A 17,489-nucleotide genomic window follows, 5' to 3' on the forward strand; every position below is an offset into this window, starting at 1 on the left:
GTAAAAGAATATAGTAAAATGAATATAGTAAAGGAGAGAAATATAGAAAAGAGGTAGAGAAAGAAAATTTCTTAATGTCTATACTAGTTATCCTATAACTACCTATAATTATTACCTAAAACTGCCTATATCTACCTATAACTCCCATTAGAGAAAGTCTAGCTGATCACTCTTCAGCTTAGCTCACCAGGCAGAATCAAGATATATTCACCAACCACCAGCAAGCAACTCCTAATGACCAATTCACACCCAGCAACCAACTTCCCTGCAACTGCCAGCCGTAAATGTCAGCAACTGCTAGCCCAACTGCCAGCCACTGACTCCTTTTATAACTTTTTCCTACCTCACTTCCTGTCTCTATAGCCTACTTCCTGTCACTGTGAGCTGGTTAACACATCTCTATGCTAAGAGGACCTCCAGGCCCCCCATTAAATTTTAAAAAAAGGAATAAAGAATTCCTTTTTACAGTCACAAGGAGACACACTTATCATGAAGTGGGACACTTCACAAATGAGTTCAAACACCTAGAATTTCAATTATTGGAACCATAATTTATGAATAAAAGAAAGAAATAAAGAATCTACCAGCTGGGGCAGAATTCCCTAATGGAAAACTGCATTGGTTTGACATTAAAGACCAGATTATATACATTACAGAGTTCTTATCTAACAAACAAACCTTAACACAGGAATGTGGGGGGGGGACAATTCTTAGATTTACGATGGGGCTGTTATTCAAGGAGTGTTTATCTTCACTTAGTCAAATGTTAGTTCACTGGCCCTTTGATATCCCTAAAATTCCTCTTTTGTCTCTTGCCACCCAAACTAAGCAGAAAGCATTTTTGTTATCTGCCCAAACATCTTGTCCTTCTGGAGGGAAGGAAAAACCAGATCTGTCCCCTAAAAATGCAGACAGGGGTAATTTTTCCATCTTTGGGCTTTTTGGGGCTACTTCATTCCCTACTTTTTCTGATGGGGGGGGGTCAAATCCTTGACTCATCAGACAGAGGAGAATAATGTGATCTAAAGGCCAAAAGCTTAATATCCTAAAGATGCTGACGGATATAAGTCATAAGATGGTTGATCAAGCAGGCTCCTATCAAGATGCCGACTATTACTAATATGAGTGGTCCTGCCATGGCCGTGATCAAAGTAGTTAGCCACGAGTACCAGTTGCTGGATTGAGTATTAGCCTGGGTTCTGTCTTGGATCCTTCCCCAGAGCAAGGCTAGAGATTCCTGTATAATCCCAGAATGATTAGCATAAAAACAACAGGATTCTCCCAATGCCACACAGAGCCCCCCTGCTTAAAGAAAAGGAGATCGAGTCCCGATCTATTTTGGAGAACCATTTCTGCCAGAGAGGACAGTGACTTCTCCAGGAAATTAATAGAAGTTTCTAATCCACTAAGATCTAAATCAATCTGGTTAGAGAGAGACTGGAAGTTCTGGTTTCTCTGAATCAGAGCAGCAGTACTTAAGGTTGTAGTTCCCCCTATCCCTAGCCCCACTAAGATAGGGATGAGAATTGGCACTCTACAGCTTCTAATAAGGCCCGTCAGGTATTCACTGGTCTGCATCCCTTCAAAGTGCAACCTACCTACCTCCCCTGAATAATAGTAAACCTGGGGAATAATATGAACCAGGATGCAAATTACAGGGTTCCCTGCAGCATCCTTTGTTCTCAAGGTATGAGGAGATAAACATAGCATGAGACCTGAAGTACAGAAAAACCATGTTCCAGGCTAACTCCTATAATGACCTTTTGGCTCTGGCCAACTGGTAAGGGTTGCATTTTGTCAGCTATTTGTTGCTCTGTAAATTCTCTCCCTGGGTCCTGGCCTCTCATCTCCAGCCTAAGGCCCCATGTCCAGCCTAGTAGCCATCCTTTATACTCTGAATCTTTAATACGCATGAAAGGGTATGTGAGGGATCTATGCACTTACTCCCAAGTAAATTGCACAAATCAAAAATAATTTTTGGGGCCAAAATGCACAATGTAATTCCCAATTTATGCCCAGGGTCTTAGCCAATTGCTGAGTCACCCTAGCTACAAAAGCAGGCCCATTATCTGACCCTATTCCCAGTGGGAGTCCAAACCTAGGTATGATCTCTGATATTAATTTCTTCTGAGGCAGTTTCATGTTTTTTTTTGGATATGCTTCTACCCAACCTGAAAAAGTGTCTACCAGGACTAAAAGATCCCTGTACCCATATTTCCCTGGCTTAATGTCTGTAAAATCTATCTCCCAGTGTTCTCCTGGCTCCAGTCCTCTTAACCTGGTGCCCCCTGTTTCCTTTGGTCCCCCCTTTTGATTAACCCGCGCACATGCTTCACATCCTGAAGTGATGTCTTTGCAGATTCGGTGCATATTGTAAAAGAAAAAGTCTCTGTGCAGCATATCACTCAGTCTTGTGCCTCTCATATGTGTGGTGTCATGTATTCCTTTTGCTATCTGTCTCCCCACTGCTTTTGGTAAGAGGGTCCTGCCATCTGGCAGGCCCAGCCATCCATAGGGGGACCACACAGCCTCCAGTAGGGCCAGAATCTCAGGCCCACTCTGGATATATTTGCACCAGCAGTGAGGAACCCCTCCTGGTTCAGTGCCCCCTGCCTTCCCATGCCCTCCCCTCTCCAAATATCTAAGGGAGCAAGGATGATGGTCTCAGTTTTCTGTAGCTTCTTCAGAGCTGAGAATGGGTGTAGAGCTGTCCCTGCCTATAGTCAGGAGAGAGGTATTGGCAATGTCCAGGGATTTCAGGCTGGAATGGTTGCCTAGGTTACAAATGCATACGATTACATATCCCACAGGGAAGTAGCCAAAACCTGATCAGGAGGGGAAAGGCTGCAGATACCAAGTCTTTAGGTATGTGTCCTCAGTGAATGCCTGGGTCCCAGGTTGGTGGAGACCTGCTTGTAAATTGAAGGATGGCCAGCCACTGCTTCCCCTGATTGGCAGACAGGTCACAAGGGGGAGAGTCAGCCCCTAAGATAGAAGTGTAGAAACCAGGACTGGGGCAAACAGTAGAACACCAGAAAGAAACAACATTAGAACAACAGTAATTGGCAGTACACATTTGCATTTGGGTATCTTAGCCAACAGACTTCTCTTCAGAAATCGTCTTCTGTCAGGAATAGATCCCTTTAGGAAATCGGATTCCTGAGTTGTTTGCAGAGCTGGTATGTGATATTTCTGTTAAAGAATATCCCTTTGCAAAGTACACATTAACTATAAACATCTATAAACACTTGAGTAATGTGACAAGGAAATCACTTTAAAAGACTGATATATATATTAATTTAAGGTCGCCAAGGAATTCAGCTATGTAATTCCTAAATGAAAACTCAAGTCAGCCATCAACCTTTTATAGAGTTTAATTTCAAACAGGAAGAAGAAAGGAATTAGAGAGAGAAAGAGAGAGAGAGAGAGAAAGAGAGAGAGAGAGAGAGAGAGAGAGAGAGAGAGAGAGAGAGAGAGAGAGAGAGAGAGAGAGAGAGAGAGAGAGAGAGAGAGAGAGAGAGAGAGAAAGGGGAGAGGCTGGGCCAAAAGGCCCAAGCCCTTAGATAGCTGAGGCAAAGAAAAGAGATCAGTCCCTATTACTCACGTGACCAAAATGGAGAAACAGTCTCAACGGCCTCCACCTCCAGCTTCCTTCAGAGCAAGCTTCTCAGAGCACCTCTCCAACCACTCAGAGCCAAAACTCTCCAACCAACCACCCCTCAGTCCTCAGACCCCTCTATCTTTAAGGAAACCATCCAAGTTCCTTCCCCTCAGTTCTCACATCTACCAATCACTGTCCATCATTTTCCCTGTGCCAATGGTGGCTCTAGCTTAACCCAGGACCGCCCAGAGGTCTGTGGCTTTGCACATGTCTGTTGAAGGTCATATTCTCAAATAATTAAATCTTGATCTTTTGCTACAGCCCTTCCTAAATCCTGTTACCCTGAGTAGGGTACAGATTGGAATAATTAAATTTTGATCTATGCTGCAGCCCTTCCTAAATCCTGTTAGGACTGAGTGGGGTGGAAATTGTATTTTCCAAGACCTGGTTCTGTCATTCCAAGTATCTCTATTGTATCAATTCTAAAATCAATCATGACTCAAAGAAATTCCTGTTCTGTGCTTAAGCATAGGTCAAAGCCCTTTCCATTTTTCAGCAAAAGGTTTCTGTCCTAAAGTAATCTTAAGAAGGGAGGAGGAGGAACCTCCCATGCCAATGGGGTTCACATTCCAATAGCCAAGACCCACTATCAATAGGAAATTTTTCAAGTATGAAATTTCCCAATGGTGAAATTTCCAACATTTATAATTCTAAGAAATTTTAAGGTTTACAGTAACAATATCAAACAGATGTATTCCTTTACCCCAGATTCTGGGGAAAATTCAAGAAAGCTTTGAGCTATATTTCCAAGCTCAAGATCCAAACTTCAACTGTGGTAAATTAAGGCTGCAAATACAAGCCATCTATGAATAAACTTCACCTAGTTCTCAAATTTTGTTCCTAACAATTTGAGAATTTTCAATTATTAGGGTTGTTTAAGGAAATGGAAACTTTAAGTTCACAATTTGCATTATGTGCTGATCATGGGATATTGTCACCAAGGGAAATATGTCCTCAGGTCCCAAAGGACCCAGTGAGTGACTTCACATGCAGGTAATTAACAGCCTAGATGGTCAGAAAAGGTCCATTCCTAGGTGAGCCCAGAACATGCCTCTGTAACCATTCCAGGACATTCTCTGTCCTTGGTGTACTTTGTCACCATTAAATCCCAGAAGCCTTCTTTTGCTTTAAAAGACAAGTCTCACCTATTTCAGCTGAGAGAAATTCTGCTTATCAGCAGTCCAGAAACAAATCTCCATACCCTCAAACAAGCCTTTTATATCCCTACAAGGCTGATCACTCAATTATTCTTATGTATTTTGTCAATAATTTACATATCACACTTTAGCCACAAAACCTGGAATAAGGAACATGAGTGCTGAATTGAGTAGCTCCATAGTAATATAAATCAGATCTGTATCATCTCCTGGACCTAGGCCCTCTGAAAGTCTAAGACAAGGCCATACAGGAATAATTCCAGGGTAACTGTCCAGAGAAATTAAAGAATCATGTGTGATTTTCCCACAATACATACATTAATTTTAGAGATTATGACCTATCCCTAGGTCAGGGACCCAGTTATAAGAGCAGAACATCTATCTGTTTTCTTTCACCTTCTCTCTCCCTCTCTGTCTCTGTCTCTGTCTCTCCTTCTTCCTTCAAAATCCCTCTGCTTAAAAAGCAGAACACAACTTCCATTCTTCCTTTCAAACCCACATACTAAAGCTTTATAGACTTTAGATCAAAGTCCCTTCCTTCCAAATTCAAATCCAACACACCATCCCACCTTCTGTGACTAACTCAAGTCAAACAAACATACTGGTGGTATCACTTCAATTGCTAATCGGTAACCCAAACAAATTCTGATTTAAAGGATTACATCATTTGTAAAAATAGACTCGAATCCAAGACTTCAATCCCCAGAAATCCTTGCTCCACTTCCCCAGAATGCCCTCTAATCTCACTGAATTCTCACCTGGGCCGAGAATGAGATGGGGTATTTAAACCTGGTTGTGAATAGGCTCAGGGTCTTTTTACTTCCGCTTCGGAGCACACGCGGCTCTCCACCTAGCAGGCAAGATGTGAGTGGTTGTGTCTAGGACTCTCTCTGGCCTAAACACATGCTTTTCTTACTTGTATATTCTTAGGTTCTCAATCTTATATAAACCTCTAAAAAAATAATACTCCTTGCAGAGAGAAACTAATTTCTACCTGCCTCAGTCTCCCCTAAATTTTAATCTTTACAGTTGGTGACCTAATGGGAGAAAAGACTTAATTTTTTTAAAGGAGAGCCTAGATAATGATTTTTAAGCCACGTTCCTCCAAGATGCTTTTTTAGAAAACGATCTTGATCAACTCCTGCCTGCAGCACCCGATCCTGACCTCTCTCCATCCTCACCTGGTCCCAGCCCTGCCCACCCTGGGGGCCCACTGAAGCTCTGGCTCCTGCTCCTGGCCTCTCACCTGGTGCCCAATCTCCCGGCCCTGGCTGCCTGTTCCTTCCTGCCTGCAGCCATCTGCTGGCCGCTGCCTGCCTGTTTCTGTGCCCCAGACCCAAGAGCGGGACCCCAGCCGGCTCATCACCCAGATCCTTGGAGCAGATTGCTCAGGATTCATTTCTACCAGCTGGTAACAAACTGGGCTATTGACCATGTGGGCAGATGGTAGGAGGGGAGAGGCAAGAGGGAAAGGAGAATAAGTAATTTTCCCTTAGGCTAAGCCTCCTCGTGGATGGGGGTATTGACCACGTGGGCGGATCATAGGAGGAGAGAGAGAAAAGGGAGAGGAGAAGAAACAGACTTTTCCAAACAGGAACTTAAAAGCAATGGGCTATTTAAAAGGATATCTTTTGACTGTTCTGGTAATTTTATTGACTTCACCTGCATATCAGGGAGAAGATTCAGCGAACTTTGGGGAGGCAAATGGGTGGCTCAGCGACCTGATAGCCAGGCCTACAGACATGCGGTCCTGGGTTAAAATCTGGCCTCAGATACTCCCCAGCTGTGGGGCCCTGGATGGGTCCCTTAACCCCCATTGCTTAGCCCTTACCACTCTGCCTTCTGACAATAGACATTTAAATGGATAAGAACCCAAGGAACTTCAAAGAGACTGGAGGCTATATTTTTAAGGCATTTCAGACTCCAATGGTTATAAAAATCTCTGTATTTCTATTGCATTTTCCTGCTTGTTTTGTTTAAGATATAACTTTGTGATTTTAAGTTCATATATTACTGGATTCAATATTATTCTGTTATACTGTTCATTTTAATGTACTGAGTTTTGACTACTGTTATATTCTGTTGCTTTTCCCCTATAACTATTGAACAAATATTATTGAATTAGCCCATATATAAAAACAGCTGTTTTCTATTTTGAATTTGTAAATTATCACCTAAAGGATGGATAGACTTCATCAGAACTGGTTACAATTGCTATAACAACCTTTGGAAAATTTAATGTGCTAAATATCTCAAATGATTTTAAGGGTTTTAAAAATATTATTTTTGTAACTTTTTTAACAATTTCTGGTTATTTTTGCCTGCCCCTACCATGAGGTAAGGCCCACAGCTGAAGTGAAATACAATTATAACCCCCAACCTTCCCACATTTCTAAATATGTGAATGGAAGTTGGGCAGTTAATCTCAGGGCATTTGTATCCCTAAAAAAACCTCCAAAAAGGAGCATCTCTCATTTATACTCTTCAGCTCACTATTTTACTTCCCCCAGAATGATATATAGATTTCTTCATGATGTTCTTAACCCAAGATGAGTTTTAACATATTTTAAACAAAATATGTTTATTCACCAAGGTTGAAAGTTTGCTACGTTTGTAAAAACTTGTGACAAATATCCATCAATTCACAGATTTTAAAATGCCATATAGCAACTTATGTGAAATATGATAGTGTGTTTGTTTGCTATTGTAATTAATTGGGCTATTGAGAATTTGGGGGATACTGATATCTACATATTTGTACTACTGTTCTTTTACAATGAGAAATGTTACCTTGCTTAATTCATTTGCCTTATACTCACAGTGGAGCATGGCCAAATATTAAGAGGAAATGGATCTCGTTTTTGGTGAGAAAGCCTTGTATTCTATATTTTCTTATCTGACACAGAGTGCCAATGATTACATTTTTGAATTTTTTTCAAGTTCTTTTATTATTATATTTTCTTGCATGTGCAATATACTTTTTCAGTTTTTTTAATTTTTTCTCTCCTTTTTTATATTTGAAGCACATGTCACCAGCATTAAGATTTTCTTTAACTTTTTGATTGTTCAGTACTATAAGTTTAAAATACATTTGTCAATGCATCCCCAAAAAGCTTGAGACTATAAAAATGATGCCATTAATTATTTTAAAAAATTATGGGACTTTGCTTAATAATTCTGTCTGATTCCAGGACAAGATATACACAACAGAGCCATTGCACAGAGCCAAAGAAAAGCTAATCCAGGATGGATTGATGCACTTCTAGGCCAATACAAAGGTCTTGAACCTAGTGTGAAGACTCGAGGTTACTGTGTTTAACATGTTGTTTAGACACAGGCTTTCCTTGTGTCCACACTCACTCTGAAAATACTCACAGACGAGTATCGCCGAAACCTTGGCTCATATAATCTGGTCCCCTTTTCTGCCTTTCATAGTGTGGTACCTTTCTGTAGTCCTGGCTATTGACTGGGTAAATGCATCATTGCTTAGATCATTTTGATTGGGCCCTGATTCCAGGACCTGATATAGATTTATTTTCTTTTACTTGAAATTTTTACACATAAGACTTTGATAGTCTATATTTTCAGCCAGAAATTTTTTTTCTTTTGGATTTTTCTGATATCTTTTTAATTTCTCTTGCCAATTGATTCATATACCTCATACCTCAGCCATGCATCCCTAAGTGATCCTGTTTTTTCAATTACCCTCTTAACGGGGGAATGTAAAAATTATCATTACTTAAATTGCAAAGTTTCATTCCTTTTAGAAGAATTTTAGGTAAAGAAAGATGATACCTTTCTGAATCCAGAAACTGAACTGTTGGAGAAGACACCATGAAGAAGCCTCCAGACCATAAGCTGCACATAAATGAACTTTGGGTGTAGTTGATTAAACATTTATTTGTAATGTATACTCTCATGCCAAAGGGGACTGCCCCCTAACTGGCTTTTTGTCAATGTGCCCAGCAGTTATTGGTTTTTTTCTCTTATCCTCAAATTATTGTAATCTTTAAAATTATGTTTTTATGATACTCAAATCCAGGACTTCAATCCCCAGAAATCCTTGCTCCACTTCCCCAGAATGCCCTCTAATCTCACTGAATTCTCACCTGGGCCGAGAATGAGATGGGGTATTTAAACCTGGTTGTGAATAGGCTCGGGGTCTTTTTACTTCCACTTCGGAGCACACGCAGCTCTCCACCTAACAGGCAAGATGTGAGTGGTTGTGTCTAGGACTCTCTCTGGCCTAGACACATGCTTTTCTTACTTGTATATTCTTAGGTTCTCAATCTTAAATAAACCTCTAAAAATAATACTCCTTGCAGAGAGAAACTAATTTCTACCTGCCTCAGTCTCCCCTAAATTTTAATCTTTACACATTGAAACACTATCTTTAGCATAGTGCTCATCCATTATAAATTTCAGTTCATAGTACAAATTGATAAATTGAGGTAACCACTGAGTATTGAACAAAATCTTTGGCACAGGTTTACAATGGGCTTTTGTTCACATCCAAACAATTCTTAAAACACATATTTTAGCAGCAACTCACATAACAACCATAAAATTCTGAGCAAGAATTTTTCTCCAACCCACTCTTTGGCTGCTGTTTGCCACAAATATATTTATACAGATCAAAAATGTAATCAAAATATCAACCAACAAATCCCCAAAACTTGTGTGAGGTAACTTATCAATTACATATCACTCTACTCATTTTATCACTCTGGACATGGAATGTTTGCATTAAGATTCCACAGCTTCAAACAAGCTTTTTGGTCAAACAGGGCTGGCAATATTTGCTTGCTTGAGCACTTTAAAAACCTCCAAAATATACAATTAAAATATACTCATCTTTAAGTTCTATCACACAGTGATTATCAACCTTTTTAGATCCCTATTTCAGTTCCCAAGTATCAGTGTGAAACAATTATAAGCACTTCTTTCTCCTTCCTGTGTGCAAGAAAGGGGTTAATAGCTTCTGAGCAATTTATCCTAAGGCTGCTTGGCTTGATTTAGATTTTATTACTTAGCAACCTTGTCCCATCATTCTTTAACCAGTGAGCTTACTATAATGTAAAAGTTTGAATGTATCAAACCCCTTTCATAATAATTTACTCTCAGTGGATTTCAATTTGAACTCCACACTTCCAAATAACTCTGATTAAGTCCTTTAGCAATCTTTCAGTGTGTAACCAAACTGAGGTGCAAAGCATTTACCTGTACTCCTTTCAAACCTGTCTAAAGTAGAATAGAACCTCCAGTTTAGTTTTCTTTTAGCTCAAAACATTGCCACATTCCTTTATAATCCCATAACCAATTTCCACATTAAGGCACTAGGGAGGAGCAGTGGTCTAGCAGGAGAACGCCACCACCTTCAAGGGTAAATCCCTGATGTTCTGCCTGTGTAATCTCCTCCTCAGTATATGAGGGAGAAATGTCCATTGGTACTGTGGGGTGTCATGGGGTTAGGGTCAGAGCAGTCAAAGAAATGGCTCATGCAGCCTCTTTGACAGCTAGGTCTGCCCTATGATTCCCTCGGGCTATGCTGGAATCTAGACCCTGATGTCCTCTGCAGTGGATGACAGCAATTTTGCTAGGTAAAGTGACTGCCTCAAGTAAACTCAGGATTTCCTTCCCGTGTTTCAAGGGAGAGTTTTTGGTAGTTAATAAACCTCTTTCTTTCCATATGGCCCCATGGGCATTTAAAACATGAAAGGCATATTTTGAGTCCCTGAAAATATTCACCTTTTTCCCTTCAGCAAGCTGCAATGCCCTTGTGAGGGCAATCAGCTCTGCTTTTTGTGCTGAAGTCCCTGGGGGGGGGGGTCCCATTGCCTCAATGGTGGCTGTCTGTGAGACTATAGAGTACCCCTTTTTCTAACTCCATTCTCCATAAAGGAGGACCCATCTGTATACCAGCTGATCTCTGCCTCAGAGAGAGGACAATCTTTGAGGTCTGGTTGGCTGGAGAAAGTTTGGTCTATCAACTCCTCAGAGTCATGGCAGGTAGGGTCTCCTGGAAGAGGGAGAAGGATAGCTGGATTCAGTGTCCTGCATACCTTTAGGGTAAGGCTGGGTCTGTCCAGTAAAAGTATTTAGTGAGATGGCCCCCAGAGAGCCACCTATGACCTCTAGCCTCCAGAACACTGAGGACTCGATGAGGGGTCAGAATTTCTAGGGGTTGACCCAGAGTTAGTTTAAATGCCTCTTCTGCCATGAGAACCTTGGCAGAGACTGCTCTCAAGCATGGTGGCCATCCTATGCTAACTGAGTCAAGTTGCTTGGAAAAGTAATCAACAGGATGGGATGCAGGTCAGGTCCTAGGTACTGAGCTAAAACACCTAGGGCAAACTGCTTTCTCTCATCCACAAACAAGAAAAAAGGTTTTTCTAGGTCTGGAATCCTTAGGGCAGGGGCAGAAGAGAGCTGGGTTTTTAAAAGTGAAAAGACTTGTTCCTGGTCCCCCCCCCAATCTAGGAGTTCTGAATCAGGTCCCTTAGTGGCCTCATAGAGAGGTATTGCAATGATCCCGCAATTAGGTATCCAAATACGGCAAAACCCTGCCATACCCAGAAAAGTTCGGAGCTGTCTTTTGGTGGAGGGGACAGGAATGGACAGTATGGCCTGTTTCCTATCTGTGGTCAGAGAGCGGGAATTTGGGGTTAGGTTGTGTCCCAAATAAGTTACAGACTGGGAGACAAGTTGGGCTTTAGAAGCAGAAACCTTATAACCTCGTTCTCCTAGAAAAGTTAGGGTAGAAATTGTGTCTGTGATACAAGCAGCCTCAGAAGGACTAGATAATCAACATATTGCAAGATTGAGCTGCTCCTGAGTCTCAGGGCTCTAAGATCTTTGTTGAGGGCAGCCCCAAAGTAGTGTGGGCTGTCCCTTAGGCCTTGTGGAAGTACGCACTATGGGATCTTGTGAGATTGGGGTTCTGAAGGGAAAACCCACGCAAATGCAAAAAGGAATCTGCATTTTGGGTGCAAAGGTATGCAAAAGAAAGCATCTTTCAAGTCAATGACAGAAAAACACAGAGAATTCCCTGGCATTTTAGTTATAGTTGTATACGGGTCAGGAATATATGTTGGAATAATTTGTCATTATGGGTACACGTTAGGGCTGCCTCTACAGCTGAATATCTTTCCCCAAACTCCAATTACCTTATGCTATGAATGGAATGTAGAACCATTGTGAGTTTTGAGAACAGAATAGGTAGCCCCTGTATTGATTAGAAAGCTAATTCTCTCACCTTCAACCTCGAGAGTAACCCTGGGTTCGGCCATGGTGATAGAAACTGGGAGTGAGCAAACCGTAGGGCATCCCTTTTCTGAGTCCTCAGGAGACTGGAGGTTAGGAAAGTGCCTCTTGGATCACTGGGGTCTCTGGTTGGAGAGGCACTGCCATTTCCAATGTCCCTCTCGCCCACAGGCTGGACATGGAATTGTGGGCAGTCTTTCCTTCGAAGGATAGTCCTTTGACCAATGACCATCCCATCCACAGGTGAAGCAAGAGCCCCTTGGCCTCTGCCCATTGTGAATTTTAAAACTATTCCACCCCAATCAGACTATTCTTTAGAAGATTTGATTTAGCTATTTCTTCATCAGCAATAATGGAGATACTTGGAATAATAGAATCAGGTCTTAGGAAGTCCACATTTCTCCACCCTACTCAGTTTAACAAGATTTTGAAGGTCTGCATCAAACTCAAGATTTAATTATCTGAGGAGATGGCCTTCAACAGACATGTGCAGACATGTGCAACAGACATGTGCAGAAAAAAGGACAGACCTCTGGGTTGTCCTAAGTCTAAGTCCTCATTGGTACAGAAGAGATGCAGGAAAGTGATGTAAAAACATCCATATAAGGCATGTCACTTCCTGGCTCCTCCTCTTTTCCCAGAGAGATGACTCTGGCTAAGCATTCTGACATTTTGGAGTGTTGGGTGGTGAGTTTTGCCCTGGAGATGATTTAAGGTTCGGGCATCTTAGCTGAGCCCCTTTGGAGGTCAGACTGATTCCTTCCTCCTTCATACTCCAAACCCTTACTCCCTTATCTCCTGATCTCCCCACCTGATACTAATCATATGGGGGAAGAGGGAGAGAAAAACCTACTCCTCCTTCTTCTTCCTTCTCCTTAATCTTCTCCACTATAAATTAAATCACCATAAAAATTCCAGCTGACTTGGGTATTTTATTATTTGGGATTTCCCTTGGCGACCACTTAAATTTAGATTTTTTCAGTCTCAAGCATAATTTTAAACCTTACACCATAGGTCAGAGAGGTGAGAGCTGCCATGAGTAGTTTCTCACGAGTTTCTGGGGGTACAATGCTCATGTCACCAGGTACTTTGCTAAGTGTTAGAGATTCAGGTACAAACAACAAAGAATGTCCCTGCCCATAAGGAGTTTACATTATAATGGAGGAGCTAGAAGTTGGGAGATGAGGTACCTTTGACTCAAAGTGGCATGGTTTGGAGGTAGTGGATGAGGTAGTAACTTGATTTTGAGCATCAGACCCCCTAAATACATGACAAACATACTTAGTAAAATGATCAAGCTTTGTGCTACACTTTATTGCCAAGTTTCTAGAGTAAATAATCCCAAACTTGTGCCCTAGTGAGATCTGATGAACCTCAAGTTTCAGGACTAGCTTATAGGTTGGAGACCCCAAAGCTTGTATTTGTTGCCTTTTACCATGGGAATCCACCCTGAAGGGAATCCCAGGCTGACAGCTTCAGACTGAGTGGGAATTCCTCAGGGGAATGACAAGCCTAGTTGGGTGAGATAAGCATATTCTAACGACCCTCTTTGTCTTAGGTAGTCTCCCCTATTGTATCAGACCCTTTCCCAAGAAGATCCACACCTGGGCAGGAACCATCTTTTAGTATCCTTTGTTAGTAGCCCTTTTTTCTTACACCCTAGCCTCTAGCTATGATTCTTTTCCCAAGATTGATTGTATCCTGTCAGTGTAGTTTGAGCATTACCGTTTTCCTTATAGTTATATTGATGTCAATCATCTTTCCTTGTCCCTGAACTCCCCAAATGGTATATAGGTTCCCCAAATCCTTTTGTTCCCTGGAGTACATCTTGTGTCAAGGCCTAGTAGTGCCGAATCCTTTTTGCCCTTGATTAAAGAGTGATTTTGACTATTTAATAGTTTAATAGGAAAAATAGTGTCTTTTTCCACTTAACATTAATGGCAGTCCCACCAAGATCTGAAGTCCCAGCTGCCTGAGCCCTCTTGCTAACGAGGACCCCAAGACTTGAGGTACCCATGACATGGGCACTATACCTCCAGAAGCTCAGGCAAACTATTATCAGGGAAATTCCTTTGCTCCCTTTCATCCTCATGACTCCTAGCATAAAACATCCAATGACCCCTATAGGACCCTGACATGATTGTCCTCCTTTGATCCTCCTTTAGATTTAAGATGGACCGAGAGATGCATCTCCAGGCTACATCTCGATTCTATCAGGCTACATCTCAGATATCTGTCTGTTCCCTAAAACTAAGGAATCGTTATGAGGGTCATTCCCTATGTCTCCAGGCAGACCCCAGTCAGATGACCAACCCACCCCACCAAATGCCTGAGTGACAACCTCTCTAGAGTAAAAAAATCCCCAGAATTGATGGGTTCTGGGAGCAGCCTTCCATCTTGCTGTTCCACCTTGTTATCCTCCTGGCCATTCTCAACATTACTTTCCTAAATTAATAAATTTCTCTTTTTGTTTTTAAGCTAAGTTTTGGAGTCTTGCATTCTTGCAAAAGGTATCCTTTCCAAAACCCAGGGGTACACATCTGCACCCCATAACACCCTCACAATCCATTTGGGGTTGAGTTAGGTGTCAGGTTAGGAGAGGGGCCAGGTTAAGTTACTCTCGGAGGTAGGGCTCCGTGTCTCGTGTATTTGGGAGTGACTCTTTCTTTAATTAAGGGATTGTTAAGTGGGAATCTGTGGGGGTACACAGAGAGCCACATTGTCCAGAGCTACCCAGGTGCTGCTGGATATGGGTAACAGCTTGTCTGTGATCCCAAAATTGAGGTGGGGCAGCTGGCAGCCCGAGAAACCACCTAATAATACGGATGGTTTCAAAGTGTGGGCATGATGCAGGGAAGATGAGACGATGGCAGGCGATGGCAGAGTCTGGCCCCAATGCATATTGGACAACATGGAGTCTACTTCAACCTGGCTACAACCTTGGAAGTGTCAACTAGAAAAAACGCAGAACTATTAAAATAGTCAAAATCACTCTTTAATCAAGGGAAAAGGGGTTCGCGCTACTAATGCGAAAACAGAGCTGCTTCCCAAGACTGCACAGAGTCAAGACGCCCTGGTCACCAGCCCCTGGGAGTGCCACCGACTCAGGATGGACTCAGGAACAAAAGAACTTGGGGAACCTCTAGACCCTTTGGAAATCCAGGGGCAGGGAAAGATGATGGACAGCACTATGGCTACAAGGAAAATGGGAGTGTTCAAACTACAGTGACAAGATACAATCATAGCTAGAAGCTAGGGTGCAAGAGAAGGGGCTGCTTACAAAGTTACTAAAGGATGGTTCATGCCCAGGTCTGACCTTCCTGAGAGAGGTTCTTCTAACACAATAGGGGACGCTACCTAAAATAAAGAATGTCCTTAGCATATGCTTATCTCACCCAACCAGGGTCATCATTTCCCTTCAGGGTCGATTCCATGGGAACAGGGAACAAGGACAAGCTTTTGGGGTCTCCAATCTATGAGCTAAATCTAAAATTGGGGTTCATCAGATCCCACTAGGCCACAAGTTTGGGATTCCTAAATTCCATGTTGACACCCCCCCCTTTTGGTCAAGACCGAAAGTCGCTGACCAAACAAATGGACAAATGAGTAATGCTATATGGGATTGGACTCCATCCCCTAATGGTGGGAAAGCTCAGGGATACAGGTTTGGGGAACTGGCATTTGGGGGCATTCCCCAATGCCTCCGGCGCATTGACATTTGAGCCAGAAAGGCAGGCCGTCTGCCTTTGGCCAAGAGAGTAACTAACAATCAAACAGGACCCCATTTCCCAAAGTCTTAAGTCTCTCACATCTGGTGGCTCCTGATGATGCCTTCAGCCTCCTCTCCCAGACTTCTGTCCTCCTTTGGTATCAGCCAGCTTCCCTGCTGCTGCTGCTGCAAGAGAGAGAAAACTAAGAGAAATCCGTTAACATGTTCTTTAACAGGACTTGACCTATTTGCTTACTCACTACAAAGACTATCCACGCTGCTAACCTTAAATCTGCCACCCCATCTCTTTCTTCTAGCAATGTCTTTTCCACACAAATCATAAAATTAGGTCATTTACATGCTTAGTCAGAAAGATTGCCTCACTTTACCTAAATATAAAATCCTACAAACTACAGAAGTATAAAAGCAGAAACAGAATCCACATCTCAGGTTACTCAGGACTTTGTAAATCTGGGAGTGGCCCCACCTCCTGTTTGTGGCCAAAAATTAATATTGGTCTACCACCAAGTAATATGCTAACTAGATATTCTATCGGCCAAAAATCCAAAACCACATTAGAATGACTTTCATGGCAACTTCAGCTTCAAAACTATATTTAAAGTCAAACTTAAGTTTCAATATTGAAATGAACTCCAAAACTTCTCACGATTACAAATGCTTCTAAATTTTCCTAAATTTAAAACCTTATGCACTCAACTCACACACCCCTCTTTGGAGGGGTTGAAATAGTAGGGAAATTTTTTTTAAGTCAATCATGTTTAGGTTCCATCACTTCACTCTAAACCTCTGATACTACTTTGAGACAAACTAGCACTCTGGCATCTCTGCTGCAAATTCTCCAATGAACAGATGTTACTTTCAAACCTCTTAACCAGGTAAAATATAGCTCTGTCCTTTCTAGGTTCTCTACTTTGCTCAGGGGAAATACAATTCTCAGGGGAAACAAAATGGCCGGTTTTATGTCTGCTACAGAAACGTTTCTAGTCAATGAAAATGATGAGAAACAACACTTATCCAGATCCAGGATCTTGGGGCTCCTTCGGATTCTGGGCTGCAGGAAAATCTGGTCCAGGCTTTTGGCTCCTAAGAAACATCTTGAGGTAAAACTTAATTTTATTAGGCTTTAATCCCTTCACCCACACTCCAGAACTGGGGTGGCAAAATACAGGACATTCCTAGAAATTTGAGTTTCCCAGGTGAGAAATTCCTTTATTAGCGGTCATGTGCCAAAGATCATCAGAAATAATGATCACAAAGCCATTAGTTCTCTCCACTAAAAAGTAAAATTAGTTCTAAGCATTCACTGGACTTTTAAAGCAAAAATTTATCTATTGTAATGGATTCACTCTGGAAATTTACCTTAAAATTCAAAATCAGATTATAGTTCATGACTCTTTTTACTTCTTTTAAAAGCCAAAACCTGTAACATTTTTCTCCAAACACAAAACGTAGGATTGCTAAGAAAAGCTTATGCCTTTAACTGAATACCTCTACAATTCCTTTCTTTTCTCTCTCCCTCTCTCTCTTTTTTTTCCTGCTCCAATTTACTTTGGGCTCCAAGTTTGCCTTTCTCTTATCCTTGCCTCAAACCACTTTGGCCCAAGGCTAAAGGCGCTCCTAGAGAGGAAATTTGTTGGTTAGTTTAAAGTGTTCAGGGTTTCCTCACCCTTCAAAGCGC

Source organism: Monodelphis domestica, chromosome X (genome assembly GCF_027887165.1).
Source record: "Monodelphis domestica isolate mMonDom1 chromosome X, mMonDom1.pri, whole genome shotgun sequence".
Taxonomy (NCBI): domain Eukaryota; kingdom Metazoa; phylum Chordata; class Mammalia; order Didelphimorphia; family Didelphidae; genus Monodelphis; species Monodelphis domestica.